General features: G+C 42.2%; 1 long non-coding RNA gene across 1 annotated transcript; it reads left to right on the top strand.

The window, feature by feature from the left end:
• The first annotated feature begins 90 nt into the window (after positions 1-90).
• On the top strand, positions 91-14,753 carry LOC122230977. Its single transcript, XR_006208041.1, has 4 exons — positions 91-176; positions 6,326-6,394; positions 6,499-6,678; positions 14,547-14,753. It is a non-coding gene; the product is annotated as an uncharacterized LOC122230977 (long non-coding RNA).
• The last annotated feature ends 2,118 nt before the right edge of the window (positions 14,754-16,871 follow it).

Raw genomic sequence — 16,871 nt, 5'->3', positions numbered from 1 at the left:
CGCCCGTTCCCACTCCTCCCGGGCGGGTGTGGCCTTTAGGGGGCGGGGCCGGGCGCTGGGTCTGCACCCGAGGACCGCCTTTGTCTTCACCTGGCTGCTCGGTCCCCGGTGTCAGGACCGGGAATTTTAAAGAATAGCTGAACGTTCGACGGAAAGATGCGGTAAAACACCCCCAGGTAACGAAACCGCTTTCTCCTGTTCCGCACTTCCTTTCTCCTCCTCCTCCCTGTTAAAATAAAAAGCAACGCGGGGAGATTGTCATCCTGGAGTTCCAAATAGGCTGAAAGGGAATTCTGGGCATTGTCAGACAAGGGCAGTAGGAGATTTCACAGTGCCAACCACCGTGATACACAGAGGAACAACTTTGATTATGACGTTATAAATAATCGCAGCGATCAAGAAACTAGGGGCTACTGGGGAAAGCATGTGTAATAATCCACTGCAAGCAAATGCGCGTCCAGTACGTGAAATCCAAGAGTTTGGAAACTTTTGGATGAACTGAGATTTTACTAAAGACTTCTACGAAAATGAAGACAGATAAGTTAAAAAATACACGTTCTCAAGATGAATACGTTGCCGTGGAAAGAGCATGGGGCTTTGAGGTCATAAATAGCAATGTTCAAATCCAAGGTTTGCCACTCTTGAACTCTCTGAGACCTTGGATAAATTATCCTCCCCAAGGATCAGAGTGTAACACTTTAACACTGATAAGATGTTCCGCTGTCCAGGGCCATTCTGAGGGTTACAGAAAAATACGCACAGCGGTACAGTGCGTCACAAGCTTTGACCCCCTTCCCTAAGGCCACCTTTCAAAAAAGGTCAATATTTCAAAAAAGGTGGATATTGTAGCTGTGTTAAATGCGATAAAAGATATTTTAAGGAATATTCAGAACAAGAAAGGCTAGACCTGACCAGAGTTTCTCGAGACAACCTTTGGGGGGTATTAAACCCGGAGGCAGGGAGACAGCAGTCGTGTGGCTCCCAAATTGCTTAAATTTTCCCGTAAAAAAGACTTCTAGACTTCTAGGCTGTAAAGGACACGACAAGCCCTGACAATCGGAAAGAGAAGGTTGTAAAAAAAAAAAAAAAAAGTTAATTTTCTTTTTTTATAAGCTCAAATCTTCAAAGTGCGATTAATTTTAATTGTAGGAAGGAAACAGGGATGGCCTGGGAGTGCACACATTCCCTCTCAGCAAATCTAGCTTCAACTGGGTTTTAGCCCTTCCAGCTTTCTGCTTTGTGGGGTAGTTGTTCATCTTAGTAGACCCCATACTAGCAGCTCTAGGGCTTTGAGCACATCAAGTGTTGAGTAAATAGTCGTGAATAAGTTAATGTTGTCCTGTAACTTCCTTTAGTAACCATGACAGTTCATGAAGCCTGTAGGTGAAAATGAAAGATGGAAAAAACATGTTTTCCAGATCTTCAAAGATGGATCAGAGTTGATTGCAAAGGTTACAAATATCAATTCAGCAGTATTCCATATGGGATTTATAAACATGTGGGCCCTAATACATGTACAAAGTAATACAGAATTAGGAAGAGCTTTTGCTTATGTATTTCTTTTCTTCTAAAGCTCCCACCCCTCCATCCTTCACTTCTGTTGAAATCCATCCATATTTGGGAGCTCTTTTCAAATTCTTTCCCTTAAAGTGGTGCCTACTGGGGCGCCTGGGTGGCACAGTCGGTTAAGCGTCCGACTTCAGCCAGGTCACGATCTCGTGGTCCGTGAGTTCGAGCCCCGTGTCGGGCTCTGGGCTGATGGCTCGGAGCCTGGAGCCTGTTTCTGATTCTGTGTCTCCCTCTCTCTCTGCCCCTCCCCCGTTCATGCTCTGTCTCTCTCTGTCCCAAAAATAAATTAAAAAAACGTTGAAAAAAAAAAATAAAGTGGTGCCTACTTACCCCAACAGATCATCCCTCCCACTGCTGAATGCCTGACACCTTTGTCCTTTCTCGTAAAACTTGTACCTCTTCAAATAGAATACTGTTCACAAGAATGCTTTGTAAACTGAAAAGTGTCATAAAAATTCAGATTTAGTGTTTCTTGAGCACCTACTCTTGAGCTTCATGGTACTGTGGGTTCCATCACACATACTTTACATAGCTTTTGTAGATGGAAGCTTCCAAGATAAGGATGCAGTCTTACTCGTCTTCATGTTCCCAGCACCTGGCATAGGGCCTGGCACGATGCAGCCATTTTATAACGTCTCTTAAGAATTGTATCAGGGGCGCCTGGGGGGGCTCAGTTGGTTAAGCTTCCGACCCTTGGTTTCAGCTCAGATCATGATCTCAGGGTTTATGGGTTCGAGCCCCACATGGGGCTCCGTGCTGGCAATGTGCAGCCTGCTTGGGATTCTCTCTCCTTCTCTCTCTGCCCCTCCCCTGCGTGCTCCCTCTCTCTCAAATAAATAAAAAATTGTGTTAGGAGCTTCCACAATTTTTATCTCATTTCATTATCACAGCAACTCTGTCTTTAATCCATAAATGTCTTTAATCCATAAATATTTATTGACATAAGCAGTATGTAAATCACCATGCTGGTGCTAGAGAGACAGCAGTGAGCAAAACAGCCCCTGCCCGCTTACTTTGCACGTGAGGAAGGTGAGGTGTAGGATGGTTGTGCCTTCCTTAGACTCACACTGCTGGTGAGCTATAGATCCAGACTGTAAATCTGGGTCTTCCTGGTCCCAAGTCCAGGGTATGAACATAAGAAACGATATTCTTATTATTTTTATTATATTTTATTATATATTCACATATGTCATCCATGTAAACTTTTTATGTATTTTTTCGGTGCCAAATAGCTTTTTATATTATTAATGCGTATTTTATATGTCATGTTTTCCAACTCTGCATTCAGTAATAAATGCTAAAGATTCTACACAGCCTGTGTAATTTAGGGATAAGGTCAGAAATTATCTAAATTTTGTTTGGGTTTTTTGTTTGTTTGTTTTTAGAAATTAAGTATTTTAAAAGGAGTACAAAATTAGACCTAAGTATGTTTCATCTCAAGAAATTACTCACTCCACCCCGACCTGATTTATTTTTTAATTTTAAGTGTAATCTTTTTTAACTAGGCTTCACGCCCAGTGTAGAGCCCAAAACGGGGCTTGAACTCACAACCCTGAGGTCAAGACCTGAGCTGAGATCCAGAGTCAGACACTTAACCTACTGAGCCTCCCAGGTGCCCCCCCCCCCACCCAGGTGATTTATTAATATGGCTAATATTGGTGTGTTTCCTAAATTTTAAGGTATAATTGATATTTAAGGAAGTTGCCGTCTCTGTCTCTTTTTTTTTTTTTTTAAGTTTATTTATTTGAGTAATCTCTGCATTCAACATGGAGCTCAAACTCACAACCCTGAGATCAAGAGTCACACACTCTTCCGACTGAGCCAGCCAGGCGCCCCTAAATTAATGGTTTTGTCTTAATTGGTCTTCCTGCCTGTGGTCTTATCAGAATTGCTCTGAGACATCCTCCATACTGCCAGTAGGCTGATCCTATTAAAATACGTGATGGAAAAATCCTTGAATGACATTTCATCATCATTTATTAATAGAATAAAACAAACCGTTCAGCTGGACGCACAATAGCCCTCAAGCTCTGCCCTCCCCTGCCCATCAGTCCTGCATCGTGTCTTTCTCCTCTGCAGGGTATGTTGGCCGCCTGCTGCTGGCTCACTTCTAGCCGGCCTCCGGCACTCCTTTCAGTCCTTGGGGGAACCGCACTTTGACCCAGGCAACTTGGGAACCGTGCACACGGTAAACCCTTCTGCCACAGCTGACACTTAACTCGTTATATGCAAATGAGAGCTTGGATCAAGTAACTTGCAGTTTCAGGTCCCAGTTCTTGTTAAGATTACTTTTTATGTTCTTTTAAACTTTTAATATGCCCCCCAAATGTTAACAGCTCGTTGTCTTTTTTTGTCGTGTTAGTCACCCCTGATGAACGATTTGCTTGGGGTTGCAAAATGCGGGTGTTCTAATTTTATCATTCCTTCTTCATTGATCATCTAGACTACTTCTATAAAGGCAGACTTGGGGTGTCTGGGGGGCTCAGTCAGTTAAGCATCCGACTCTTGATTTCAGCTCAGGTCACGATCTCACAGTCATGGGATTGAGCCCTGTGTCGGACTCTGCACTGATAGTGCGGAGCCTGCTTGGGATTCTCTCTCCCTCTCTCTCTCTCTCTCTCTCTCTCTCTCTCCCTCCCTCCCTCCCTCTCTCTCCCTCTCTCTCTCTCTTTCTCTCTTTCTCTCTTTCTCTCTCTCGCTCAAAATAAGTAAATATTTAAAAGAAAAAAAGTCAGACTTGTCCTCAACTTCTGTTCAGATCTCCCCAAAGAGAACCGGTATGGAAAAGGCAGGATAAATGCTTGATAGTTTATCTGCTACAGTTGCAGCTTTATTCACGTTCTCTCTTTATTCAAAAGCTACTCTGAAAAGTTATAATTTTCTAACAAATAGTACATTTCACCTAAATTTTCCAAATCTATTGGCATAAGTTTTTTCCCAGTATTTACTTATCTTTTAAAAAAAAATCTCTGCTAGATCTATAACTAATATTGCATTTCATATTTCTCATATTATTTTCTGGATCTCCTTTCTTTTTTCTTTGAATAACCTTGGCAAAAGTTTGTTTTATTGGTCTTTTCAGATAACAGCTTTGGACAGTGATCTTCTGTGCTTTATCTTTGTTTTCTAATCTTACTCATTTACCTTTATAAGTTCTTTCTTTCTTTCTGGGTTCTTGGGATTTATTACTTTGTTCTTTTTCTAACTTCTTGATGTAGATACTTAGTTCATTAGTTTTCAGTCTCGTTTTTAAAATAAGTATTTAATTTCTCGAAGTACTTAAATTTCCTCTAAGTAGTGTGTTTAGCTGTGTCACGAGTCTGAAATGTGGTATTTTCTGTATTGTTCAGTTAATTTTTAATGTCTCTTTATTTTTGAGAGAGACAGAGAGCAAGCAGGGGAGGGGCAGAGAGAGAGAGAGTGGGAGACAGAATCCCAAGCAGGCTCTGTGCCATCAGCAGAGAGTCCAGAGCGATGCAGAGCTTGAGCCCACAAACTGTGAGATCATGACCTGAGCCGAAATCAAGAGTCAGACACTTAACCAACTGAGTCATCCAGGTGCCCCTGTATTGTTCAGTTTAAATATTATCAGATTTCCACTCTGTTTATCCTCTGATGGTGAGCCATTTGGAAGTGTCTTAAATGTTTAAATATTCAAAGGTTAGAAGTTAGTAACATTGCAGAAGCAAAGGTCAGTGAACCTGTAAACACAGCAATAGAAAGTTTCCAGAGTGACATCCACAGTGAAAGAAGTCTAGAGAAATGTAAGAACATAGCATCATTGGCCTATGAACAATATCACATGGTCTAACATACTGCTATTTGGAGTTGCAGAAGGAAGGAAAATGAGACTGAAATGAAGTCATTTTTAAACCAACAAAAAGTAATAGACCTGTTGCTCTCAGATTCACTGAAAGAACTTACAAAGACTGTGTCTACAGTAGGCAGCTTCTGACATGGCTCCCAGTGATCCCCGCCTGCTGGATTCACACCTAAGTGTAATCTCCTCCTCCTGAGGGCGGGCTGGACCTAGTGATTTGTTCCTAAAAATTGAAAACAGAAAAAGGGCGATGGGGTGTCACTTCTGCATTACGTTATAAAAGACTGCGAACTCTGTCTTGCTGGCTTTCTTCCTCTGTTGCCCTCCTGGCTTACATTCTGTGATGAAGAATCTGCCAGGTCAGAGAGGCTCGAATCGCAAAGAACCAAGAACAGCCAGCAAGGAACTGAGACGTTAGTCCAGTTATCCACTCGCGAGTAACAATCCTGTCGACAACCATCTCAGTGAGCTGGGAAGCAGAGACTTCCTTAGTCGAGCCTGGGAGGACGACCACATCTCCAGCTGACCCATGACTGTGGCCCAGGAGAGACCCTGAAGCAGCGGGCCCAGTGATGCCACACTACGTCGAGAAACAGATAATAAATGTTGTTTCAGTTCATTATGCTTCGGAACCATTTGTTAGGCAGTGATAGATAGCCAATATAATGTTCTTCAAGAATAGTGAAATTGAACCCAAAAGGAAGGGGTAAGAGGCAAAAAGAAATGATACAGCAAAATATTAGCAACCATATGGGTAAATCTAAATAAAAACTGATTGTAAAACAGTAATAACAACTATGATCTCGTGAGAAGATAAAAATAAAAGCAAAAGAGAATTCCATGACTGAGCCGATATATCATATAAAACAGGAAATTAGTAATCAGGGTGAAAGTGTTATTGAGAAGATCCTCTCCCTTTCTTCTTTTTGGTAACAGAGTATCTTGAACTTTAGCGGAGCACATGGCTTTCCAGCTAGAGACCACATTTCCCAGCTTCTTTTGCAGGTGAGCATGTCCCTGTAACAGCTCTTGCCAAAGCCACGCAAGTGCAACCAGATAACCCTTTTTAAAGGAAGCTATTTGTTTTCCTTTCTATTTTCCTTTCCCAGTTTCCTAGAAAATGGCAACAACCAGGGTGGTCACGGGAGATGCAAAAATGGAAGGTAAAGATTGAAGATGACAGACTGTCAGAGCCTGTATGACATCACGTAGCAGAGCCACCTAGCAGTGTCCCCAGCCCACGGCTGCAGTGTTCCATGAGGAACAAGTTAACATTTATGCTACTTAAGGTATGTATTTTAAAGACTTTGTTACCACAGCTTAGCCTCTGTCTTGACAAATATATAATTTAAGCTCCAAAAGAATAAAAGAAGGGAAAAAAACATTTAAAAGCACATATTTTAAAAGAATAAAGTGAAATCTTGAAAATAAGTCCCAATATATCAAAAGTAAATGGATTAAATATACCAATGAAAAGGCAGACTTTGTTTTCTAAAAATTTTTTTTAACGTTTGTTTATTTTTGAGAGAAAAAGAGACAGAACACGAGTGGGGAAGGGGCAGAGAGAGAGGAAGCCACAGAATCGGAAGTAGACTCTAGGCTCTGAGCTGTCAGCACAGAGCCCAGTGCGGGGCTCGAACTCACAAACTGCAAGATCTTGGCCTGAGCTGAAGTCGGACGCTTAACCGACTGAGCCACCGAGGCGCCCCATTTAAAATGCAAAAATTCTGACTCTACCACATTTAGATGAGGTATATCAAAATTGTAAAAGGTATAAAAGGATAGAAAAATACAAGGTAAGTACCTTGGTGTATTGCTGTCCAATTAAGGGGACTTTATTTAAATCCAGTTAAATGGGCCAGGAAAAAAATGCATTTTAAAGGATAAACAGGGTCACTAAAAAAGTGTTAAGCATTAAATTAATTTGGAATATCTAGCAACTCTAAACTTACAAGTATCTAAGAACATAGCATATATGTATGTTATATATTATATATAAAACAATTTCATGGGAAAATGGGCAAATATGCAATCACATTGGGAGATTGTTAGCATACTTTTGGAAATTAATGCATCAAACATTCAGTAAGACTAGTAAATTTGACAGGTGTAGTAACCTGTACTTAGTTGAATAATCTAAATTTCCAATTAAGTACAGAGGGAACACTGATAAAAATTGACAGTGTACTGAGTGATAAAGTATCAGTAAATCTTAACAATTTTTTACAGAGAACACCTTGTAATTGAAAATAAAAATAAGGATTAGTTACTTTGTTCTAAAATTTAAGTACTTCACAAGGTAAATTGAAGCTTTCTAAACGGATTTATGTTTATGTTAACTACCCCCTGGAGATGTTTTTAGAATTCTGATATTTCAGTGTTGGCATATTTTGCTTTCAGGACCATACTGCGGTAGCATACATTAATAGCTCTTGATTCGCGCTATCATTATCAAAATCCACAAAGACATAAGATTTCAAAGACAGTCAAAATGAGGTGTATATGTCATCCTAAAGAGGGTAGGGGGTCTAGAACTTCAAAGGTAACGAAAGCAATTCACAGGAAGATGAAAAAGACTAAATATTTGGTGAACATGTTTTTCTGCACCCTTCAGAAACAGTGGGATTTTGATCAAGGAGGCCTTGCTGGGCTTCTCCCCGTCTACTATACCTACTTCCTAGTGTGATGTAGGTATCTGGTGCTGACTCTCCTCCTGGAGCAGGTCCTGTGTCTAAATTCTTTGAGGCAGTAAGAGGGAAGGTCACAGTTTCTTCCTGAGTCTTTTTGGGAAGAAGGCTTGAGATAATCTGGATGTCAGAATGGCACATTTTGGCGTGAGCTGCCCTTGGTTCCTACCCAGGCCAGACCAGCATGAAAAACAACAGTAAAAAAAAACTCGAGTTAATGGTGTTGTGCGATAGCTTAAGACCAGTCTCCAGGAGGGTGGCAGTTGGTTTCTTTGGATTAAGAATGAGTAACTAGAGAGCAGTTGCCAAATTTCCTTGGACTTAGTTGACACCAAGCTTTGGGTTACAAAAAATGTTTTTCTGTTCTAATGTTGTTACTTACAGGAGTTTCTGAATACTATTCTGTTGCATAGCCTCAGATTTGAGGTCTGCTTTGAAGAATCCAGTTTTATCAAAACTTACCTTAATTTTGACCAGCGTTTCAACTTCCCAACTCTTTTTGATTCTTTTTTTTTTTAATGTTTATTTATTTTGAGAGAGAGAGAGAGCGCAGGCATAAGCAGGGGAGGAGCAGAGGGAGAGGGAGACAAAGACTCCCAAGCAGGCTCCACGCTGCCAGCCCTGTGTGTACAGCTATATAATATGAACTGATATGTGTATGGTGTTATTTATTTGCATCACTGTCTGTATTAGCAAAATATTGATAATGTGCTTCAGGGGCGCCTGGGTGGCTCGGCCCGTTGAGCACCCGATTCAACTCAGGTCATGATCTCATAGTTTGTGGGTTTGAGCCCCCTGTCAGGCTCATGCTGACAGCTCAGATTCTGGAGTCTGATTTGGGTTCTGTGTCTCCCTCTCTCTCTGCTGCTCCCTACTCGTGCTCTGTCTCCTCTCAAAAATAAATAAACATTAAAAAAAAAAAAAAAACTTTTAAATGCCCTCAAAGTGTCCTTCATCTGGAGGTTAAATGAACTCTGGTACTACCCTGCAATGGAATAATGCGCAGCTGAAAAATAAAGTAAAAGGTTCTTTGTGTACCGACACATGGTGACTTATAAGATATATTAAGTGAAAAATTGAAGTGAATATAATGTATCATCTTTGGTGTAAGAAAGAGGAGAAAATAAGTATTTATAATCATATGGCTTGAACTTGTGTAGTAAGCCCTGAAAGGATAAATGAAAAAGAAATAGAACAGTAGGGTAGGGTAGACAGGTGCAGGGCAGGGAGCGAGGCTCCCCAGTGTGTACGTCGTGATAGGGCTTTAACTTTTGGACAGTGCAGATGCGTTACCTATTCAAAACAAAACAAAGTAAGCAAAGCTTTGGAAAGAAACAATATTCCTCTTTCCACGGTTTATAGGTTTTTGGGTTTGTTTTTTTTTTTTTTTTTTGAGCATGTTATACTTTTTGATAATCTTGTACGGGAACTCAAGGCATTGAGAAGCCAGAACAAGAGAGGAAAACGCAGCACAGTCTCCTGTGAGAAAAAAACTTAGAGTCAGCATATGAGAGAAAGCTGGATCCAGGAGAGCATAAAATGGCAAAACAGCATAACTGTCTACACAAAAAGACCTAAATGATACTGAAACCTTTGTATACATTGAGAAAACGTAGGCCCCACATGTTAAGTGGCTTGCCACCATCACTCAGCTTATTTGTGGAGAAATCAGGACGAGATTCCCAGGACCCCTAATAAACAATCTCCATGTTTGTGTCTGTATTTGTGACTATATTGTGTCTATATGTCTCTGTTCATTAGTCATACCCCGTTACTACGCTGGCTGCACGGGCCCTGTGCCTCAGCATCTTTCCTCTGCCGTTCCCTCTGCCTGAAATGCTTTTCCCCCCAGAAAGCTACGTGCCTCACTCCCTCACTTTCTTTACATGTCTTTTCAAATGTCACTTTTTTTAGTGAGGCCTTTGCAAATCGTAAAATAGCAACTGCCTACCCCCTCTTCCATGCTTCCTATGTTGTGCAGCATTTGTCAGCCGTCTCACACACTTTATACTTATTTATTTATTGTCTCTCTCCATATCCACCCTTCCCCCACCTCCTGGCATACACTCTTCAGGAGGGTAACAACTTTAATGTACTCCCGATAAGAGTATAGTAAATCCTCTTAGTTAGATAAATCAGTGTTGGGGCACCTGGGTGGCTCAGTCGGTTAAGCGTCCGACTTAACTCAGGTCATGATCTTGAGGTTCACGAGTTCGAGCCCCGCATCATGCTCTGTGCTGGAGCCTGCTTCGAATTCTGTGTCTCCCTCTCTCTCTGACTCAGTCTCTCTCTCTCTCTCTCTCTCTCTCTCTCTCTCTCTCTCTCTCCAAAAAAAAAAAAAATTAGAAAAAATTAAGAGCAGCTGTGTCTTTTAAAAAAATAAAATAAAAATAAATAAATGTTTTGCCCCATAGTAAGCATTTATTAAACATTAAAGAGTTAATGAACTGAAACTACCCCTGAGCTTGAGAGTAGAAATGAAGTGAAACGGTCAGAAAAGCAATTCCAAGTGTTCGAAATATGTGGACAACCTGGTGGGCCAGGTTTCTCTAGGATAAAGAGGCCAAAAGGACCGGAAAGCTGCATAAGCCTTGTGTTAGACCAGGTCAGCCCCTGGGACTCTCATAGTGGTAACAGTATCAGTGGAAGGTCTTCCAGAAAGGCGACTTTTGCAAACTGAAAATAGTTAATTGAGGACCAGTGAAAATCCTTAAACAACAAAAATTCAACTTAGTAGGTTGAAAGATAAAATTGGCTTTATCAAACTATTCATGAAAGGGGCAGCAGCCCATGTAGCAAATTGAAAGGCGCTCCTTTCAGCTGCAGAAAAGGAAAGGTTTTTAAATCAGAAAGGGAGCAAAAAAGAGGAAATTATTACCAAAGAAGGCATTGTTTCAGGCAAGGTCGCCCTCCTAAGGAGAGCAGGAGGGTCTATCGGTAAATTTCCTAGTACTAACCAGGAAATTCACGTTGACCAGTCCCAAGCTACACGCCTGGGGGTTGAAAGTGCAGGCAGGTTAGGCAAAATAAGTCTTGGCTTACTCGCATGGAACTCTTGGCATAAGTGACTCTGTATTTTTTAAGATTTTATTTTTAAGTAATCTCTACACCCAGTGTGGGGCTTGAACTCATGACCCTGAGATCAAGAGTCACATGCTCTACCAATCGAGCCATCCAGGCGCCCCAGAGTGACTCCACTTTAGACGGTGGTTTTTCATTTAAACAAAACAAATGGAAGGCTCTGGCTTCTGTAAGCCCACAGTAGCCAAAGTAATTAATTACTATTATGAGACACTGAAACTTTCCTGCAAGAAAGAAAATGTGCTCAGAAGGAATGATCAAAATCCCTTTAAACTCCTTCTATCCAGACATAGAGCTTGGCAGAGTGAAAATTAAGTCTAAAGTTAAGGGAAAGTGTATTCAGTCTCCACTTAATTTGAAGATTGCAAACAAAGCCATTATGGAGAAATTTAGGTAGCACTGGTCATTTTCATTCAATAGATGGAGCCAGAGTAGAAAAGAAACAGTCTGGCAGATTGTGAAACTGCACAAAGAGGGATTCAAAACTGGGAATCCACTGTGGATTCCAGCCCCTAAGAGTCCATTAGGCGTCTACCCAACCCACCCAGGGCTTTCGCCAGTTGCCAGTCAGTTGCGGGTGGGGGGTTGGGGTGAGGGGGGCTCTCGCTAAGCCGGTGATCTAATTGCCTCTGCCTTAAACTGCTCTTGGCTCCGCTTGGCTCATTCTCTTCCTCAGGCTGCAGTGAAGCCTTCCTCCGCTTTGCTAGCAGAGAGATCCTCCCTGCTCTTCCCGGCCCCACATCCTATTTAGTTACTCAGGGGCTAATCAGCATTTGTAATTGCATTTTGTGTATATGTTAATTATCTGCTCCCCCCTCCCCCGCCCCAGAATGTAAGCTCCATAAAGGCACATTGCCCACAGCATGCTCAGCACCCAGCAGACAGTTCAGTTCGGAGCGCAGCGAATGTTCAGTAAATATTTGTTGAATGTATGAATTGGCATTCTGGATTGTTTGAATTGCTGGGCACTATACCAAGGCTTTTACATGCATTTTTCTCTATCTCTCATGAGATAAACATTGACTGTGGAAAAGCTGAAGCTTAAAGAGGTTGTATAATTTGTCCAAGGTCACATAGCAAAGCTGAGAATTAAAACCAAGTCTTTCGGATTCTAAAATCTCTGCTGTCAGCTCACAGAACTTTCATAAACAAGCAAGTGGTAGTGTATTAGGGTAAAGTTTTCACAAGAAAGCCAAGGGGAAAAAGTAGGAGATGCCAGAAAATTGGCTGTGGCACTCAGTTTTGTCACTGCTCCCAACATTTGCTCCTGTGCCAGCCATTCTGTATAGTTCAAAATTAAATATGCTTTCTGGTCCTGGATTCAGATTTCAAAGGAGAAGACCCAAGATCTCTTCACACCTCCTCCTCTTCCTTTGTCCACCGCTCATGCGTCCTTCCGACTGTCACTCTCTGGGCACACTCAAAGGCAAAACATTAGACCGTGTTACTGTGTCACTGCAAGAAGGCAGATCTGGTGCCGGGCAAGTGTAAGACAATCCTACTGAGACAAAGAGGGACGCTTAGAAGGTTTGAAAGGTAACAAAAGAGAACACACAAGCATCGAGAGGGCCCGTAAAGACAGATCTAGGATCCAGACATGAACGTGTATGTGAATGGGAGACAGGGCATTCAGGAGTGGAAGGGAGCAAGACCAAGCAATCAGGACCCACGTGTGAAATCGAGAAGCAGCACATTACATTAGATTAGTGCTTGGAGGGAAATGTGACTCAAATTCTGTCATTCTCTTTTCATAATAGAAATGTCACAATTAAGACTAAAAGAAACGAGGGAATACAAATAAAAGACCCAGCTTGAAATCCCAAGTTTTCAGAAAAAATATCCTCTCTACATCCCCTAGCGCTCCTGCAAAACATGACTCAAACCCACAAGGTCCAGAAAGGAGCTAAATTGCAATGCTTTCACCTGAAACAATCTCCCTGGCGTACTCTAAATTTTCATTAAGTGAAAAGAAGGTTGCGACGGAAAATTCTATTCACAGCCTGCACCGAAGCCCCAGGAAGGCCATTGGCAAACTGCCTCAGGGCGTATCAGAAATGGGGTATAAATGTGGACATCTTGTACTTGTTCATGTTCAGGTTGAGGACCAGCCAGACCTGCGGCCCCTGGGAAGTATGACCGGAGACCTAGCCTGCTTGGTCTTCTACTCCTCACCGCACGCACTGCAGGGACAGGTTCGCAGGCCCCAAAGTGTGTTGTTCCCTGCAGGCTGGGAGGTGAGAGGGAAGGTGAGGGTGTCCTTCCTTACACGCACCTGTCCCACTGCTACGTGTCTGTCAGGTAATGCCAGTGCCTAGACAATTCCATCCCGCTGCCCGAGGCTGGGGTGTTCTCATCAGACGAGAAGTGATTCTAGGGAAGGGCCTTTCTGTTCTCCATGCATACTCTCCAGAATCCAAAGTGAGCAAAGGTGGTTTCTTTGAGATTAAATCTATTTCTTTAAAAAAAAAAAAAATGTTAACGTTTATTTATTTTTGAGACAGAGAGAGACAGAGCATGAACGGGGGAGGGTCAGAGAGAGGGAGACACAGAATCTGAAACAGGCTCCAGGCTCTGAGCTGTCAGCACAGAGCCCGACGCGGGGCTTGAACCCACGGACCGCAAGATCATGACCTGAGCTGAAGTCGGCCGTTTAACCGACTGAGCCACCAGGTGCCCCAGAAGCAAATCTTTTTTAAGAAAATTTTTTAAAGGTTATTCCTGTTTTGAGAGAGAGAGAGGGAGAGACTGAGAATGAGCGGGGGAGGGGCAGAGAGAGAGAGGGAGACACAGAATCTGAAACAGGCTCCAGGCTCTGAGCTGTCAGCACAGAGCCCGACATGGGGCTTGAACTCACAGACCATGAGATCATGACCTGAGCCAAAGTCGGCCGCCCAACAGACTGAGCCACCCAGGCGCCCCTATTTACTTCTTTTTAAAAATAGTTTTGTATTTGCCACAGGACAATAAAACGTGTTCTAATTTTTTTTCTCTTAAGAGGAAGTCACCTTTGTTTCTTCTGTATGGGGGAAATACAGATATGTAACAACTAGTGTTTCAGAGAATGGGGAAGCTCCATTACTAAAAATTCCAACTGGATCAAAGATTTAAATGTGTAAAAGGAAATCTAAAGGTACTAGAAGAAAACATAGAAAGGACTCCCATGAAACATGGTACATTGACCATATGCCTTTATCTTCTCTCCTTGTGGTGGGCAACATAATGGCTCCCAGGGTCTGTCCACATCGTAATCCCCAGAACCTATGAATGTTACCTGATTGGACAGAGACTTTGCAGATGTGATTAAGTTAAGCCCCTTGAAATATGGACATTATCCTGGATTATCTGAGGGGGCCCTAAAAGTAACAACTAGTATCTTTTTGGAGAAACAGAGGGAAGAGATGTGATCACAGAGGCAGAGATTGGAGGGACGTGGCCACAAGACAAGGAAGCTGGAGGAGGCCAGGAAAAGATTTTCTCGTAGAGCCTATGTCTCTACGGGAGTATGGCCCTGCCGATGTCTTCATTTCAGCCCAGGGAAAGTGATTGCAGATTTCTGGCCTCCGGAAATGTGAGAGAATAAATTTCTTTGGTTTTAAGCCACCAAGTTTGTGGTAATTTGTCATAGCAGCCCCAGGAAATTAGCATACTTCTAGATCCATCCAAACTCCACTAGAATAAGCTACAGGTGAGAAAATGATACAGCTCATAAAGATAAGGAGAATGGCAGAAAAGGACTTCAGTAAGTGTTTGGAAGATGGAAAAGAATGAACGAGTGAACGAGTGAATCAATGAATGATTGAGAGAGACTGTCAGAGTTGGGAACAATGCAGGCTGAACCCCCTGGAAAGGAAGATGTGATCAAGGCAGAAGACACTTCTCCCAGAGAGGTCAGACTCAGGGTCTGCAAGCACCAAGCAGGCACAGGGGTGAGGAGCAGGACATTAGAGACAGTGGAAGTAGGAACACGAGCCTTGGTTCCCTTGCCCCACTCCCTTCTCTGATACTGGTTGCCAGGAGCCAGGTATATCCCTGTTTCTCACCTCCCTCACCCCAGTCCAGTCCCTTGATCCACCATCACATAAGCTGACGCGGATGTTCTGTTCCCGTTCCTTGTGTTGGAGAGAACTGTTGCTTCCTGGATGCGAGGGGGTAGGAGATGGCTGTGCAGGGCTGGGCACGGTCTTCTCCTTGTCCGCTCTTCCCCGTGGAAAGAAGACAAGCTTTCTGGTGACTACCACACTCTCCAAGGCACATCATTGTAAAATTTCGGTAAACTGGGAATAAAGAGAAGACCAGGGCTTCCAGAATGAAAAACCAGGCCACATAAGATGCTAAGGATCAGCAATCTGACTGGCATCAGACTTTTCAACAATAGTTCAAAATACTGGAAGATGATAGAGCAACACCTCAAAACTCTGAGATAAAATATCACTGAAAAAGTTTGTATCCAACCAAACTTCTAACAAGTGTAAGGGGAAAATAAGGGTATTTTCAGACATGCAAAGTCTCAAATTATTTGCCAACCATGTATCATCTAGGTGGAAGCTCCCAAAGGGTACAGTTCCATCGTAATGTGGAGTGAACAAGAGAGGCAACATGGGATCCAGAAAAACTAGAGGATGTACCCAGGAGAGTGGCAGAGGGGAAATCCTAGGATGATGGGTATTTATCACACCTCCGGAGAACAGGGGCCTGTGTTAAGTGCCAAAGGGAGACATCTAAGGAGAGGAATTTAGAACTGACAGGTTATTTCAGGTGTTGAGAATGTAGGGGGATATTATTACTGAGAGTTTTCTAAGTCTGTTGGATCGTTTGTGGGGAAGAAGGGTGATAATCTGTAGAAAAGGAAGCAGTTTGGCCAGGGCTATGGGGGTTCGCAATTACTAATGACAGGAAGCGGGAAGTTATGCAAGAAGAAGATACAAGTATATATACTGCTTGGTTCAGCATGAATAATATTTGAGTTTTATATAAACACTGACTTTTGACTAAACTAGAGATTTTGATATCACTGTGTTGGCAAAAGGCAGGGAGTGAAGCGGGGAAAGTTAGAGTTGGATAAGAAATCAAAAGCCTCAACAATTTCCTTTCTGGGATTGTAAATATATGTTTTTAAATAATCTCTTCACCTAACATGGGGCTGGAACTCACAACCCCAAGATCAGTAATCACATGTTCTACCAACTGAGACATCCAGGCACCCCTCAATCTAGGTATTTTGATACACGTACAAAGAAGGTCACCATATCGTTGAACAAAAGATAGCAAAAACAGAGACAACTTGCATACCTGTCTTTGGAACTGGTTGAATAGATCACGGTTAAATGGGGTATCATGCAAGCATTAAAAAAAAAAAAACAAAAAAACAGTCATCCCAGTATATGCCAACACGAACTACCTCCAGATAGTGAATACAAAAAAAGCCCACACAAACAAAATCAAGATGGAGAATAGTGGGTCCAATATACAGTATCACTATTTAGGAGGAAAATAAATATACATATGCAAACATGCACAAACATTGAGTCTGTGTATGTACAATCTCTGGAAGGATACACAAGAAACAATTCTATGGACAAACTAGTCAGGGGGGCAGGGATAGATAAGAGCCCTACTTTTCACTACATACCATTTTGTTACTTAAAATTTTATGCTAGCAAATATATTACCTAGTCAAATGTTGGAGGTTTTTTTACATAATTTTTTTTCAGGAA

Source organism: Panthera tigris, chromosome D1 (genome assembly GCF_018350195.1).
Source record: "Panthera tigris isolate Pti1 chromosome D1, P.tigris_Pti1_mat1.1, whole genome shotgun sequence".
In the NCBI taxonomy this organism is placed as follows: Eukaryota; Metazoa; Chordata; class Mammalia; order Carnivora; family Felidae; genus Panthera; species Panthera tigris.
The sequence above is the reverse complement of the archived record's forward strand: the minus strand, read 5'-3'. Positions and strand labels throughout refer to the sequence as shown.